General features: G+C 40.4%; 1 protein-coding gene across 2 annotated transcripts in view; it reads left to right on the top strand.

Moving 5' to 3' along the window:
• Nucleotides 1–15,138, top strand: part of Wnt5b (Wnt family member 5B) — a 103,610-nt gene that overhangs the window by 37,977 nt on the left and 50,495 nt on the right. The gene's annotated exons all lie outside the window — the stretch shown is intronic.

The following is a 15,138-nucleotide window of genomic DNA, read 5'->3' as shown; positions in this document are numbered from 1 at the left end:
AACCTTAAATCTCTTGCTTTTCCTGCTTCCAAACTTTTTATCAAATAAGACAGAATCACTGGAGATGATGCAGGAAGTAATTTGAACAGTCATCAGAATCAAGGAACTGGCTTGGCACGGCCTCCCTTGTAGTATTCTTTTCTCTGTTCATTTTTTGGTGGTGCTGGGGTTGGAACCCAGGGCCTTGTGTGTACTACTGGTAGGCAAGTGCTTTACCACTGGAGGGTTTCTTCAGCGGTTGGTACCCTGGCAAGCTAGGCAGGGTAAAGTGACCTGGGTGACCTCGGCAGGGTGGTGAATGGACAGAGGGCATCACTGCATGCTAAGTTAGCCCCTCATTCCTCAGTATGTTTATACCAGTGAAATCCGATGGAAACTGACATCCAGGTCACCTGGAGGAAGTGGAAAGGAAACAAAAGGGTAATGCTGTTACCATCTGACATTACTGCTTGAGGAGGTGACAGGGAATGTGTGTACATGAACCTCTGTTTTGCCTCGGTCTGCCACTGGCTCATTCCTTCCGGCTCTGTAAAGCAGTGAATCCCAGCCTTATTTTCTCCTAAAACCCAAGCCGCATGCTCCCAGAGCACATCCAGATTGCAGGCTGCAGCTTGGGAGCAGTGCCCATTGCTTTTTCTCCCACTCCTGAAAGCAGGCCTCCATGGGGGAGGTGTAGCCCCAGCCCTTCTCGGAGGATTCAGGATTCAGCCTGTAATTGCTGCCAAATAAATATTGACCAAGGGAGAGATAGCCTTGAATCCACACTTGTTTGTGTTTTTTAGAAATCATTCCTTAAACTGCAGCGTTTTAACTAGTTAGTAAGGGAATCCCACTAAGCTGGCAGAATTGATAGTGAAGGATGGTGATGCATTGGTCAGAAGGAATATTTGTCAGCATTTTTATAGGCTCTTAAAAGTTGCTTTGGCTCTGAAACTGATAAAGCCACCCACCAGCTTTATCAGCCCTGCCACTTGACTGTCAGAGCTGTATGGATAAACTCCTAATCATTCCCAGAGAGATTCTTGAGCAGGAGACCAAGGAGAGAGATTCCAAATGTTAACTAATTTTCATAGACCCTCTGAGGGCTTAACCTGTGTGGATGAATGCTTAATCATACAATCTCATGGAAATAAAATCTACTGGGACTAAATTGGGGGCATTAGTTACCTCCCTGCTTTTAGAACTCTGAAAGGTGGAGTTGAGTCCAAAAGGATTCAGCCCTCTCTGTTACCCAGGGCACCTCAAAGGCAAACAAAATTCCCTGTATGATTCTTTAAATAAGGCTTTGGGCCGGGGATTTGGCTTAGTGGTTCTGCTGCTTGCCTTGCAAGTGCAAGGGCCCCAGTTCGATCCCTGGCACAAAAACGAAAGCCTTTAATTTTACTTACATCTATTTATTTTTTAAATAGGATCTCACTGTGTTGTCAGACTAGCCTCCAACTCTTGGCTCAAGCGATCCTCCTGACTCAGCCTCCAGGATTGCTGGGACTACAGAAACAGGCCACCACTAATAAGGATTTGTTGTTTTTGTTTTGTTTCATTGTTTTTCTGAAACAAGATCTCACTTTGTAGTCAGGGTGGCCTAGAACTCCCTGTGTAGTCCTGGCTGGTCTCTAACTCTGAATCCTCCTGCCTTGGCCTCCCACAACTGGGATTACAGGCGTGCACTGCCACAGCTAGTTGCTAATAAGGGTACTTAAAGAATAAGGATTATGTATCATTTTAAAGATCAGCCTTCAGTAGGCAGGTTTGTTTTTATAAAAGTATTTTTTGAAAACCGTGGTGTGGGGGTTGGGTATGGGTGTCAGTGGTAGAGTATTTGTCTAGCATGCATGAGGCTCATGGTTCGATCCCTACCACTGCAAAACAAACAAACAATAAAAAATAAAAACTGTGGTGTGGGGTGTGTACCAGTTGGATACTGTAAGGTCCTCATTACTCCTCTTGCCACCACAACCTGAAGGAAATAGAATGCAGATGTGGGCAGGTGTAGGTGATCATGGGGGGCGTTCATTGGGAGGTACCTGAGATGGACTTCAAGGGCAGAGTGGGGTTAGCTCCAGGGCCATGGGTGCTGGGTTTCCCAGCAGGGTCTTTGGATGCTGAACGGGGATTGGCAGTCATGAGATGATGCCTGAGTTGGATGAAGCTGAGGATGAAATGATGGAAAATAGTGACAGATCATTTGGACAGATGAAGCAACTCAGCAAAGACTCAGGGACAGGCCTAGACACTGGCTGTCAGGAGGCTAGGAAGAAGTAAGGCTCTGTGCATCTTGCTGTGGGCTGCCCCACCTGGTGCTACCTGCAGGCTAACGTGAGCTCAACTCAAGGACTTTTCCCAACAGTTGGAAATATACCAGCGTGACCCAATTTCAACATCAAGATATCACTTATTTCTCTCTCTAGACCTTGAACAAAACTTTTTTAAATTTGAAAGTCCATACTTTGTATTTTGTTTTGCTTTGTTTTTCTAGAACCTAAGGCCTTACAACTGCTGGAAAGCATTGTACCCTTGAGCTACATACTTTGTAATTTCTTCATTCTAATTATACTCACCTTGGTTTTTTTTTGAATTATGTAGATAACTTTATGACCTAATGAGATTCCAAAAGATGTTTGCATTCCAAAGTACTGAAGTTTTTGATATCTTTGAAAAATCTGAAATATATTGTTGACACTATTATTTCACATTCTTATTTCCAAATTGTTATGTGTGGGTTTTGTTGTCATTTGTGTGTGTGTGTGTGTGTTATGTATGTGTGAGATACTAGGGGTTGAACTCAGAGAGTGTTGGGTCACATACCCAGCCCTTTTAATGTTTTCGTTTTGAGACGATCTCACTAAGTTGTCCAGACTGGCCTCAAACTTGAAATCCTTGCGCCTCAGCCTTCCTAAGAAGATGGAATTATAAACACGTGCCACTATGCCCAGCCCAGATTGCTGTATTACTCTTTCCCAAACTGGATTTGGTAGGAAGAGTGACTTTAAAAAAACTATTTTGTTCATCCAGGTTTTAAAAGGACAAAAAACATTGAAGAATAATGATGAATACTAAAATAATGGTGATAAACATTTGAAAGTAATTGCAGAAATGTGTCTGAAAGAGAAATCCTGGAGTAACTCTCTTTGTAATGTAGACCTTGTTCTTTTTGTTGTTGTTGTTCTTTGAGACAGAGTCTCACTATGTAGTTGAGACTGACCTGGAACTCACTATGTATCCCAGGCTGGTTTTGAACTCACATTGATCCTTCTGCCTCAGCCTCCTGTGTGCTGGGATTACAGGCGTGTGCCACCACACCCGGCTAGACCTTGTTCTTTAATCAAGGTCAAGGCCACCCTAGGCTCTACTTTAGAGAAATTCTGCTGTCTCCCTTGATGCCCATGAATGTGTCTTATCTCCAGTCTTAGTTACCTTTTCTTAATTGCTGAGACAGAATACCCAACACCCAAGTTAAAGGGCAAAAGTTTATTTAGCTCACAGTTCATAGAGATTTCAGTTCATAATCGGCTGATTCCAAGGTAGGGTGGCACATGGCAGAGGGGCAACACAGAAGAGAAACAGTTCATGGTGGGCAGAAAGTAGCAAAGCAAACAAGGGACTACCATAGCTCTTTCTATCCCTTATATCTTATCCAGGCTACTTAGGGTGGGTAGCACTCACACCCTTGATCCTAGCATTGCACCATGAATCAATCCCACCAGTCACGTGCTCTAGATCTAGCTGCTTCTAAAAAAGCCCCACCTATGACTGTGTGAGGCTTTGGAGGGACATTAGACACAAACCATAACATCTCCTTTCTGAAGAGGTTTGTCCGTATCTGATTAAGGTTAAGAATATTTTTACTTTATCTCCAGGATGACCTGCAAATATGGCAGCACCTGGCTGTCAGAGAATCTGCTCTTGGGCTAGAGTGCAGCTCAGTAGTAAAGCAGGTGCTTAGCATTATGTATATATATACATATACATATGTATATAAAACCCACCAAAAGAAGCATTAAAGTCAACATAAAATACTAGTATGATATTTGTATTAAATATTAAGTGTAATATAAATAAGATTTGTGTTTCTACACTTCTAGTTCTTAGCATGCTTTTGAGGGCGAAGCAAAAAAAAACAAAACAAACCATTAAGGTAAACTACATCAATAATATATATACATATACATATGTATATAAAACCCACCAAAAGAAGCATTAAAGTCAACATAAAATACTAGTATGATATTTGTATTAAATATTAAGTGTAATATAAATAAGATTTGTGTTTCTACACTTCTAGTTCTTAGCATGCTTTTGAGGGCGAAGCAAAAAAAAACAAAACAAACCATTAAGGTAAACTACATCAATAAGGCATAAACTGTTGAAAGTAAACCAAAGTGCTTTTTAAAAATTTGTTCTTAACATTTTGTTTGTTTTACTTTTGGCCAAAGTTTTAGAGATGGACCTTAAAATTATAACTCAGCCTGGCATTTAGTTTGAAATATATGCTGATTTAACTTTCAGGGCTGAACAGTCTAATCCTTGATCATTCCAGAATGAGTTTAGGAATTTGTAATCATTTCCTTTTTACTGGGTATTTGCATACATCACTAACAAGCAAAGATTAGAAGGATGAGCAGTCAGTCTCTTTTTGCTGAACTAGAGTGATGAGAACTCAGGGCCAAGCTGAAATGTTCATCATTATCAATTAATCCCTAATAAACACTCATGTATAAATGACATTGAAGAAAGTCTTTCACAGTATAGACAAATTCTCTGGACTGTGTATTTTTAAAAGAAAATTCTAGTCAACTAATAAAAATGGTTAACGTTTTATATTTTTATCTGTCTTGTCCTGAGATGAAGAATTAGGGGTACGGTGGATGTGTGCTCAGTGCTGAGGGCAAAGGGTCAGTGTGTATAATAAGAAGAAGGATATATCTGGCAGGGTTGGGAATATGACCTCTTGGCCTCCAAAGCCTGGGAAGCCTCAGTGAATGCTCCCAATCTCTGCAGTGTATGGGCATCGTTCAAACTCTCCCCTCTGCAAACAGAGCAGGGGTTAGAGGTTAATGAATGAGTGCTTTCCCTACACTCTGAAGCCTGCTCAATAGTGGTCTTATATATAAGGGCTTAAATGGGGTCAAAATAGAACCTCCATATTGCTTCCAAACTCTAAATCTTTTTGAAGGGATGATGTTCAAAGATGATATCCTTCACGAGAGAAGGGAGAGGTGAGGCTCTTGGGCTTGGAGAATGAGAACCCACTCTGGGCTCTGTCTGAAGGCAGGACCAAGTGGAAACAAAGTGGGGGATGTCCTTGCTGCCCCCTATTCTTCTCTAATAATCCCTTAAAAAATAATTGCAGACCTAAACCTGTGGCCTCCAGCACATTTTCCACTTGATTAGAGGCCTTTGTGAAGCAGGGAAAGGGACCTGCAGACTTGTACATTGTGCTGGGGCCTGAAATGTCCAGCTGGGATTTTTTTCTATCAAAAGGGGATTTTAGTAAAACTATTATCAGGGGCTTAGAGGAGAAAAGCTGTTGAGCTGCAAGTGAGGGGGGTAGATTAGCATTAGTGGGCTTGTTTGGGGCACTGGTAGAAGGGTGGGAAGGTGTTTGCAGCCAGTTGCACACAAGTTCCTTGATGTCTCTACGAATTCTCAACAGGTGTGGAGGTAGGAATGAATGCAGGAACAGAAGCTAACAGGATTGGAAATGGCACATGGAGGCTTTCACTCGGGGCATCAGGCAAGAAGGGCAGTGTGAATCAGGAAGGACTGCAGGGCAGTGCTTGAAACCTGCTTGGTGGTGGTGATGGAAATTGAATTATTACCAGTTATGTACATCCGGGTCACCTGGGATCGCCCCTCGGCAACACTCTCCGTGCCCTCTTGACAGTGTTCATTGATTATGATGAAAAAAAAAAAAATCAAGAAATGAAGTGGCCCTCCTGATTTCTTTAAAGGATACATTTGCCAAAGGATACATGAATACCTTTATTGGGAGACAGGAGTGGGATGTTGGGGGTTAAGAGTACAGAGAAAGGTTAAGAATAAGTAGAACACTCTCGGGGGGCTTAGGCAAGAGAGAGACTCTAGGAGTTTGAGGCCAGCCTGGGCTACATACAGTAGTAAGTTCAAGACCAGGCTTAACTACATAGTGAGACCTTGTCAAAAAAGAAAAAAAAAAGTGGTGGGCGTGGTGGCGCACCTATAATCCCAATACTCGGGAGGCTGAAGCAGGAGGATCGCTGTGAGTCTTGAGACCAGCCTGGGCTATAGTGAGTTCCAGGTCAGTCTCAACTACATAGTGAGACCCTGTCTCAAAAAATAAAACAAAACAAAAATGCTATCTGGTTTGGTCTGTAACAGTATTTGGGCCTTGTGGATTTGAAAACAGCTATGGGAGCCTTCTAGGGTGAGAATTGAGAAAATTTACCTAGAATACAAACTTCTATCTATTTGGAATTACTGGAGTCCTCAACTATACTTTCTTTGACAAGATGGAGCATTGAAGCCTAAACTAAGTCTTATGCTTGAGGAGGAGTGTGTTTCAGACTTGGGAGCCAAGTACTGCCTGAAGGACCCACAGAAGGAATATTGCCCTGGACACACTTCACTATTTCCTTCTGTATTTGCTGTGCTTCTAGCTGCTTCCCCTATAAAAATGAGATGATGGATAAAAGAATCATGCCTGCTGGTTGTGTCCATCTGCAGTGTATCTTTGGGTTGGACATTTTCAGGCTTATAGTGCTATTTCCCTTGAGATCTTGATAATAGGCCAGCTTGGTGGCCAAAATAGAAGGTATTTTAGTGAAATGACCACAGAAGGGGTTGGGGATTTAGCTCAGTGGTTCTGCTGCCTGCTCGGCAACTGCAAGGACCGGAGTTTGATCCCTGTACCAAAAAAAAAGAAATGACCACAGAAAGCGAGCCCCCCCACAACATATGTTGGCTAGGAGAGCTGTTCTCAGAAGCTGCAAATTAAAAACATCTCTCCTAATTCATCCCCAGGATGGTCTGGACTAGCTGCGTATTATTAAAGTCTACACTGTATCCTCACTTAATTCCACGGAATGCATCCATGCCACTCTCCTCCTCAGCTGTCCGTGGTGTGATGCATGTTCTTTTCTTTCCTCTGTAGCCTCTTTTCTTGAGTTGTTTGCCCTGAATCTGTATTCATTCGTTATGGTCACTCATGATGGCGTATTTCAGATATGGTTTCCACAAAGTTGCCTGGGGAGATTTTCTGCTTTTATAAGACTTTCATGGATGGTGTCAGGAATAGTAATGTGTTTCATGCCCAGGCCCTGAATGCCAGAAGTCTTTCTTTTCCCTTTCTCTTTTCCTTCCTGTTCCCTTTCCTATCTCTTTCCCTCCCCTCCTTATTCCTAACTAAAAATGACCTGGTATTACCAAGCTGATCAGCTGGGGTTCATCCACCTCTGCCTTGAGATTCACGCTTTGATTATCTGAAGCTGGACCACTGAGTACCAGAAGGCAAGATCCTGGAGGCCTTTATTGTGATATTTACAGAGTCTAACTGAGTTGACTCAGATCTTTCAAATTTCTGCTTTTTCCATTACTTTCTAAATTTAGGTCATGCACACTATACTTTTTTGCTAGTGTTTTCAGTTCATAGATTACTTTAGACTGTTTCACCTAGGCAATAAACTTACTGTATTCCTTTTAATAATAAAAAATAAAAAGAAATATTACTTAAAAATTTAAATATTTTTCCCTCAAAGTATTTCTAGAATTTTTCATCACAGGCAATATGTTTCCTGTTTTTCTTTTGTAATAGTTTTCTCACTGTGAAAATTGCCATTTCTGTGTATACTATAAAATTTCCCATTTGCCAAACTTCCCAAATATGGAAATTTAACAAAAATTTCTGGGGATGACATGATCTTGAAGAAAAATTACAGTCAGATACTTGTTTCAGAGCCTCCAAAAGCACAGAGCTGTGCGGAAAGTCGGGGAAATCGGAATCATTATGAGGTGTCACATCTGCCACCTTAACTCCCCAAACAAAGGCTCAGCACCCCTGGCTTTTCACTGATATTTTAAAATTCAGCCTTGTCTTTTGGAGGAAGCAGGATTCCTCCCGTTAACTCTTAGACCCTGAGGAGAAGGGATGAAAGGAATGACAGCTGAGGGGATTTGTCGGCTGGGAAGGGGTGATGATTTCTTGTAGGAGTAGCCTCCAACTCACAGACAATGCTGCCGCCTACTGATAAAGCACAGGGCCTGCAGACTTGGTGCATAAATAAATTTGTTTTTTCTATCTTCTAGTAGAAAATAAATATTTATAGAGTTTTATATCAGTCATACTTTTTTTACTGCCTTTTATATTGGATCCTAAAATCATTTTCATAAACTTGGAGCAAAAAAACCCCCCACTGGCTCAGACTCCCTCTTGCCTCTAATAGCATTCAGACATAACCCATAGCTTCATCTCAATGGGGAACATAAATCATGTGGGGTTTTGTTTGTAGAGCAGTAGGAAGGGTCAAGAACAGTCCAGAAGAAGACAGTTTTCCACCCTTACCTTTGAATAGTATAGTGCTTGACTTCTAACTTCCATAAACTAATTTTTATTTCCACACAAGCAGTGATTGCTGCTAAATTCTGTGTTGGATCTATGGTAGTGAGTTTCTGCAGTTCCTCGTGTGATTCCATTGAAAATTAGACCCTTCTGTATGGGAAAAAGATAGGCCAGTTGCCTTCCTGCAGAACGTGGTTCTGTCGCTGTCTGACTCCTAGCACAATGGTGGGACATCTGTTTCAAGTGTTTGGAAATCAGGGAAGACGGGAGAGTTATCTGCTCCAGGCTCTGAACACTTGACTTGCCGACCTTCTCTGCTTCCTGTAGCAGCCAGCTGTGAACCTGACAACGTTCAGAGTCCACAGAACTTAACCCCATCTTTATCTATTCTTGAAAGACTAGCTAAATTTTGTGCATTTGAAATGAACAAAGGAAGCTGGGAATTGTCACTTTCATCTTGTTTTTATACTCTTAGCCTTGGACACACCTGATGACCATCCTTTCTTTTTCTTTTTGGTAGTTAACAGCAGTGGGTTTTTCAGTAATAAGGCTTAAAAAACTGTAGTAGAAGCAGAAAAGCAAAGCACCAATATGTTGTCTTTCATCTAAGAACATTAAGAATTTGAGGGGCATAACTGTTGCAATATTCTCCTTACTTTAGCCATCTGTCCAGTTTTTCTAAAGGGTCTAAGAAACATTAAGCTAATTTTTTGGACTCCTCTCTATTTAGAGACTACTTCTCAAAGAGCCTTGCCCTGGGCTGGCAAATGGAAACAGATGTGTACATAAATAATGCCAGTTTGGGATAAGGATTCCTGAGGAGAAAAACTATTATGGACATTTGTAGGAAATATCGTTTTCTCATATCCCTTTTAGATGAAAAAAATGATGCTTCTCAAGCCAACACTAATTCCATACTGCTTATGAAAAATTAATGTGGTCTTAAAGAACTGTTTCCCCAGTCTGATTCCATGGGTCCATGGTGTCAGTTATAATTACTGACAGGCTACTGTGTGGTAGGCCTGATCCTTCTGAAGTGTGGATTATATAAGTGGAGGAGTAATAAACATAAAAGGGAGTCTGGTATTAACAAATTAGGCCCTTTTACTGTTTCAGGACAAGAGGGATTTGTAACTAAAACATCTATGAAATCATACCTATAAATGAAGAGAAAATAACTAGAGTTCCTACAATTCAATTCTATTTTATAAAAGGATCCTGTTAGGTATTTGTAATGTCTTAACCATCATGTGTGAGTTACTAGCTTTGTGGCTGTTGAAAGCATCGACTTCTGCCTGTGTACCCCACATTACTCTTTGTATTCTTTTGAAAACCAGCTGAAGTCCTCTGTGGTCAACAGACAACAGGTTGACACTCTGAGCTCCATTAGTACCTTATAGACTATTCACCAACCTGCACTGGCTTCTCAGCTTCTGGAATAACCCCATATATAATGCTTGCAAAATCTACCTAAATTTGCATACTTCACTGCATATTATATTAAATAGCTGTAATAATCTTAAGCATTTTGTAGTTTTTATTTTGTTTTGTTTTTCTATTCCCGATGACAGTAGTATGCTCTAGTGCAAGACCTTTGAAGAGGGGTCACGGTGTGCTTTGCAGTGTGCCAGAGAGTGACCTGCATGTTGGTCGTGTGTTTTTAAAGTCTACAGCACTTCATGTCACCTACACAAAATCTTTTTAACTCTGTCAAGCTCCTTTCTCCATCTATAACTTAAATGTACCATATTTGCCAGATTTGGGACAACAGAAATTTAAGACAGAGAAATGGAACCCACTTGTTACGATTAAATTCTTCCAGCAAATAACATTCACCTTCCAAACACTGTCTCACCTGGCATCTTTTGCTGCTGCAGATCCAATTCCCTTCTTTGTATTGAGACTCACTACTTGCCACTAATACAGAGACAAGAACCCTTATCATTTGATTTTGTTTTTCTGGTGGGAATCAAACACAGGGTAATGAGCACACTAATAAGGACATACTCTACCATTTAGCCACACCTCTATCCCCTTGGTAAGTTTTTATTACAGATACGTGGCATTTTCTCTTAAACAAAGTAGAAGAGTAATCAGACAAGAATTTAAGTCTTTTTAAGAAAATATGTACACTTTTCTGGATTAACAAATAGCAGACGGACTCACACTTGTCCTTTTATTGAACATGCCCCACTCCAGGGCTGCTGAGTTTTAAAGTGGCAAGCTTACTTGCTCTTGCACCTCAACTGGAAGACTTGACTTTATTTTATATAGTACCAAATATTCTGGTTTGGTAAAGGCCATTCTAACAGTCACTGCCTAAAAAGAGGGAAAGAAAAATAAAATAAAATAAAAAGAGGAAAAGACTGAAAATGATCATCTGTGGATATTTAAAAATACTGATTGTCTAGAAACACCTTTACATCCGAGACGCAGAATATATGCTCCTATCCTGCAGTACGCTTACCTTTGATTAGTGATATGACTCAGTGCTCATCTAAATAGGAAGATCTCATCTGTTTTATATTACTTTCTTTAAAAATTTAACTTGCTACTTAATATTGGAACCAAGTATGTTGACAAGAATGAGATAACTTTGTGGCCCAGGCATGAATTTAAGTTTGAATGCAGCATCCTAATTTCTAATCCTGTGCTTTCCTCATGATCCATGTTACTTCATCAAAAAGCTTCACCCTTTTGGCTCTTCAGGGGATCATAATGACACAAAATTTAGGTCTTGCCCCCTACTAAAGGGATGGAATTAACTTTTGAATGGGGTGATGTTTGATGCGTGCAAAAGAAAGAACAGAGAGAAGGGTCCACTAGATGACTTAATCTAGTCCCTCCCTTTCCCCCAGCAGAACAGAGCAGAGATCAGAGGCCAGGCACTTTCCCTTTCACAGGAATGGGAAGAGACAGTTGTCAGAAGCTGCATGAGGTATTGGTTTTGTTTTACAAATCTGATCTTTTAATCAAGAGGCTCTTACTCTTTGGAAACACACTATTCCCTGGGGGCCACAACCCCTTCCCCTTTGAAAAACCTCCAGTTCAAATTCAAAAAGTGAAAGATTTTAAATGCCGAGACCGGCATCTATCTGGTAACCAGTGGAGGAGGGCACCAGGCAGACAGGCCATGCTGCACTTACATCCTGTATGTCCTTATTTTACAGAAAGTTCTTACCTTTAAAAAGAAACTCTAACAAAAGGAAAATTTACTCTCTTCAGATGTTTGTTATTGATTTAAATAATGAAAAAAAGATCTGTTTAAGTTTTCTTCAGGATTTAAGGTTGTCCTGGTACCAGCCTTTGGTTTAAGTTAGGCAAGCATCCTAGTCCCTGTGGCCAAATGTGGGATAAATCAAGTGGGCTTCACCCTCTCTTCCCACCAGTTAGGACTGAGGAATTCATGGGAAGGAGTCCATGGCTGGGCAAATTACGCAACAACATCCGGCGCTCTTAGCTAGAGGCTCGTCATGACCCCATAGTTGCATTTATAGTCTCTCTTCACTACTGACATGAAGTCTACTGCCTGATGGAACTTAGAAAAAAAGACCCATGAGGCTCTTCCTATTAAGTTTTATTACTGGTAGATAAAAGGTTCACACAATTTATAATTCTCTTCAGTGCTTAAGATTTAGCAAATACCTGAACCACATTTTTTTGTTTTCTAAAAATTGCTTTGAAATGCCTTTTAACTGTTGGGTCACTCACGAAATGTACAGCAACTTTCTTTAGGGCTTGTTTCTTAAAGCTCCACTCCACCTTTTCCATTTCTGTCCTTTAGGTTTGGTTGGGGTCAACCCTTCCTGCACCCCGAATTCACCTTTATCTTCTTTGCAAGTAGTGTGTGTTGCACAAGACTGTCTATGTTGTGGTCACTCCGGTCCCACTCACTTCAAGGGTCACCTCATGGGGCCTGATCAGTAACTGAACCTTCTCTGAGCAGAAAACTGGACTTTAGAAGTGAACCTGATTCAGATCTTGGATCCTTCCCTTAATGCTTGGGTAACTTAAGGCAGGAATTATACCTTATCTGGAAAACAGGTAGACCTATTTCAGCAGGTAACTTTGAGGACTAAAATTCACAAATACTGTGCAAAGCCCACATACATTCTCAACATATTACTTTCTGTCCAAAAGGTTGAGAGATAAGCAGTTGACTTCTGCTGACCATAGGAAGTGGTTTATTCATCATTTCCAGAGATGCTGCAGATAAATTAAGTATGCTTAGTTCAGGACAAGGACACTAGACCCGTAATCTTTTTTTTTTTTTGGTACCAGGGATCAAACTCAGGACCTTGCACTTGCTAGGCAGGCAGCAGAACCACTGGGCCAAATCCCTGGCCCTAGACCCGTAATCTTGACCTTCAAACATCAATCTATCAATCTTTAGTGAAACTTACAGCCTTTCATATAAACATGAAATAAAAATGTTTCAGATTATGGAAGTATATTATAATTATTGTATATTATAATGAAGAATGTGAGCAGTGTGTGATTTAGGAGGTGCTCACATTTTTATAGGTTTTATCTGTACAGCTATGCAGTCTCATGGAAGAAAAACATAATGGGAACCTATACCATGTGTAAACTTTGAGTTATATCAAATGATAAATTAGGAAGCTGACCCTAATTGATAGTCCCTATTTCTTACTAGGGTTCACACATTTTTTTTCTTTAGGCAATAAGCACTGTAACCTAAACTGGAAGTAAGAGGACCACACCTTACCCACAGAAAAGGAAGATGGATCTAGTGTCAGGCTCAATTAGATCCAATTGTGGTGGCTCTCCAAAAAGGAACAATGCAGCTTTTGTGACATGCTCAAGCTGAAAACTTGGAAATTTTACAAAACAATCTTACCCCAAGAGAAACCCTCTTCCTAGAAAGGGAGATTGATCCAGATAGGTTTTATATTACTTTATCAGCTCTTGCAGAGATCAGGTTTTTTTTTGTTGTTGTTGTTAAAAAAGTGACCTCAGAAACAGCTAAGACAGAACTATGTGAAACCAGGAATATGAATACACTACTGTTAGAGCATTTATACTCCAAGGTTTCCACAACTATAGGGTATCAGATTATTGAGTTATTGTCTACCAAAGGGAAGTCTTTGCTAGAATTGTTGGTTTTCATTTATCTTCCCTGAATTCAGTCTAAACTCTCAACGGACTGGCTGGAGTGGCCAGCCTTGTTGGAAGTGCTTAAAATGCAAATGTACAAGAACTGGCCAACCTCCCCAGCCCCCAGGAAAGTACTTCAATACAGCCAGGCCTGGAGGGGAATTTTAAAAAGAGGGGTAGAACTGCCTCCTTCCCACTGGGACACTCTCATACTGTGAGATTCAGTATGCATGACTGCGTGAGCCAGCTAGCAAGGACAGCACTCTTTTAACTTTTCTGAACAATGACTTCAGCTCCTTCCACCCTTCACCTCCTTCCCACACCCCTCTAAGGGTACAGACACCAATCCCTCTCACCCACTTCTTTATCTCATGACCCATTTTTTTTCCAGTATTACCCCTAGATCTCATTTCCACCCGAAGAAAAACTGGCCACTCAGGGGAAATTGTGACTCTTACAAGTCTGGTTTTTTAAAAAAGTTTCATTTTGCTCAGTTTCTTTAAATTTCCAGGTTGACAGTTTAAAACCAAAAATTATATAAATCTCCAGCTAGTCACATTTCTAGAAACAGAACATCAGCGTGTCAGTAGTAAACCTTACACAGAAGAAATATTTAACTATGAGCCTACATCACATAGGATGCGTTGAACTCTATACCTTATATTTCCTTTACTGTAGAGTGTACAAACAGCACTCCTACTTTGGCCTGTATCCAAACACAGAATGCTTTAAAAATAATTCACAGATACAAGGTTTTTTGTGCTTTTTTTTTTTTCAAAAACATACTTCATATTTCCTCTTTTATTATATAAATATCAGTTTAACCTTTTACTGTAAGAATATAAACGTTTTAAGAGGATCTTTGTTATTATTTATACAAATTCACAAACAGTACAATTAATTGATAAAGATCTCTGGGTTTAACTCCATGGTCTCACATGTTGCTGTGGAGGATTCTAAAAAAATAAACAAACAAACAAAATCCAACAAAAATATACATCCTACTCAAAAGCGATTTTTTTAAAGCCACGAGTCCCAACCCCCACCAAAATAAAGTCATCTATTCCTCCATTTAGAAACAGAATTTTTTAAAACCCACAAACTCCCATTTTATTAACAGAATACAGCTAAGACATGAAATTCAGTCTCCTCCCCTTCACATTATAGCCCCAGGGTCTCTGTAGGCCAACTCTGCTCTTTACTTCCAATGGGAAGCCTCACTGACCTTTTTGTGGGGAAACTTGGAAGAAGGGGAGGATAGGGCATAATTTGCATATATAATAATCTTCAAGACACAATCTGCATCTCTAACAAAAAAGCAGTACAACTTTCATTTCTCCCACATATTTGTGCTATAAATTAAGCCAAGTTTCAGAAATCAGAAACACGGTTGGGTCCCCTAATCCCAATGGAGAAGGAGAAAAAAGAAAGTTATAACCAGAATGTGGAAGTGGGACACACTGGGTGGATGGAGGTTGGGAAGAAGC

Source organism: Fukomys damarensis, unplaced genomic scaffold (assembly GCF_012274545.1).
Source record: "Fukomys damarensis isolate Sample0158 unplaced genomic scaffold, DMR_v1.0_HiC HiC_scaffold_5, whole genome shotgun sequence".
NCBI classification, from domain to species: Eukaryota; Metazoa; Chordata; class Mammalia; order Rodentia; family Bathyergidae; genus Fukomys; species Fukomys damarensis.
Note: the sequence above shows the minus strand (reverse complement) of the source record. Positions and strands in the feature narration are given on the sequence as shown.